The following is a 2,411-nucleotide window of genomic DNA, read 5'->3' on the forward strand; positions in this document are numbered from 1 at the left end:
AGTCCATTGATCTCTGTATTTTGAATTCTCTCTCCATCCAAATAATTGTATGCACGTTTATTTTTTCCTACAAAATGCATGGCCATATAATTTCCAACATTGTATTTCATTTTCCACTTCTTTGCCTATTCCCCTAAATGATCTAAGTCGCTCTGCAAGCCCTCTGTTTCCTCGACACTACCCGCTCCTCCCTTATGCTGCACCGGTGAATCACCACTGGTAACCGGCACCCAGACCAGTCGCGCAGGAGTTTTCTTTCAGAAAACTATACAGGCTTTGTCCTATCTTGTCATGTGCCTGCGGGTACTCCGTAATCTCATCCCTAACATCGATTCCGACAACTTCCCAACCACTGATAACTGGCTAACAGGCCTTCTTAAATTGTGAAATAACGTTTGCAATTTTTCTGTCATCTGGTACGCCAGAATCTATGGATTCTTGAAAGGTTATCGTTAATGCCTCCACAATCTGTAGCATTAAAAATGTGGGGGTATAGCTCAGTGGTAGAGCATTTGACTGCAGATCAAGAGGTCCCTGGTTCAAATCCAGGTGCCCCCTTCAAAAATAAAAAAAAGTGACCACAGCGATGATATAGATTGTAACTTCATTTATTGAAGTTTAATTGAGCTAAGTGTGAGGTGCTAAATTTTGCTTGGACTGATCAAAATAGGCCACACATGGTAAATGGTAGGACACTGAGGAATGCAGTAGAACAAAGTGATCTAGGAATAATGATGCATAGTTCCCTGACGGTGGAATCTCATGTGGATAGGTTGGTGAAGAAAGCTTTTGGTATGCTGGCCTTTATAAATTAAAGAATTGAGCATATTGAGAATTAGGATGTAATGCTAAAATTGTACAAGACATTGGTGAGGCCAAATTTGGAGTATTGTGTACAGTTCTGGTCACCGAATTATAGGAAAGATGTCAACAAAATAGAGAGAGTACAGAGGGGATTTACTAGAATGTTACCTGTGTTTCAGCGCCTATGTTACCGAGAAAGGTTGAACAAGTTAGGTCTTTATTTGTGGAGCGCAGAAGGTTGAGGGAGGCCTTGATAGAGGTATTTAAAATTATGAGGGGGATAGATAGAGTTGACGAGGATGGGCTTTTTCCATTGAGATTAGGGGAGATTCAACCAAGAGGACATGAGTTGAGAGTTAAGGGCAAAAGTTTAGGGGTAACACGAGGGGGATCTTCTTTACTCAAAGAGTGGCAACTGTGTAGATCGTGCTTCCAGTAGAAGTGGTAGAGGCAGATTAGATATTGTCCTTTAAAAAAAAATGGATAGGTGTATGGACAGGAAAGGAATGGAGGGTTATTGGCTGAGTGCAGTTCGGTGGGACGAGGTGAGAGTAACCGTTCGGCACCGGTTAGAAGGGCCCGGATGGCCTGTTTCAGTGCTGTAATTGTTATATGATTATATGGTTAATCTCACCCGCTACATTCGTCAGAACCCGAGGGTGCATTCCATCAGGTCCAGGAGCAGGTAGCTTCCTGAGCACCTTCTCAGTCGTAATCTTTCCTGCACAAACTTCACTTCCCTGGCGCTCCTGAATGTCCGGTATACTGCAGACGCCTTCCACTGTGAACACTGATGCAAAATACGCATTCAGTTCCTTTGTCATCTCTGCATCTCTCATTGCAATATCTCCCGCGTCATTTTCTATCAATCCTATATCTACCCTCGACTCTCTTTTACCCTTAATGTACTTAAAACAGCTATTAGTATCTTCATGGATATTAGTCACCAGCTTCCTCTTGTAATTCATCGTTTCCTTCCAAATGACCTTCTTTGTTTAATTCTGCAGGTTCTTAAAACCTCCCCATTGTTTTATCTTTCCAATAGCTGTGGTTTCCTTTTACGCCCCCTCTTTTGCTTTTACTTCGGCTATGACTACACTTGTCAGCCACGGTAGTGTCCTTCCTCCCTTTGAAAATGTATTCTTATTTTTATTTCCTGCAGATGTCCCTTTCCAGTCAACTTCGGCCAGTTACCCTCCCATGCCATTGTAATTTCCTTTATTCCACTGACATACCGACACATTGGATTTTATTTTTCCCTCTCAAATATCATTGTGAACTTGATAATAATGTGATTTCTGTTCCCTCAGGGTCCTTTAACCTTGAGCTCTCTTACCAGCTCCGATCATTGCACAACACCCAAACCGGCACAGCCGATCCGATAGTGGGCTGAACAACAAGCTGTTGTAAAAAGCCATCCCTTAAACATTCTGCAAATTCTCTCTCTTGTGGTCCAGTAGTGACGTGCTTTTCCCAATCCGCTTTCATGTTAATATTTCCAATGATTATCATGACATTGCCTTTCTGACGCGCATCTTCTATCTCCTGCTGTAATTGGTAAACCAACAGGCTGTTTGGAGGCCTGTATATAACTGCCATTAGGGCCC

General features: G+C 42.5%; 1 non-coding gene across 1 annotated transcript; it reads left to right on the forward strand.

Moving 5' to 3' along the window:
* Nucleotides 1-486: 486 nt before the first annotated feature.
* On the forward strand, nucleotides 487-558 carry trnac-gca (transfer RNA cysteine (anticodon GCA)). The gene has a single exon. It is a non-coding gene; the product is annotated as a tRNA-Cys (tRNA).
* The last annotated feature ends 1,853 nt before the right edge of the window (nucleotides 559-2,411 follow it).

The sequence above is a fragment of the Hemitrygon akajei genome, unplaced genomic scaffold (genome assembly GCF_048418815.1).
Source record: "Hemitrygon akajei unplaced genomic scaffold, sHemAka1.3 Scf000073, whole genome shotgun sequence".
NCBI lineage: Eukaryota > Metazoa > Chordata > Chondrichthyes > Myliobatiformes > Dasyatidae > Hemitrygon > Hemitrygon akajei.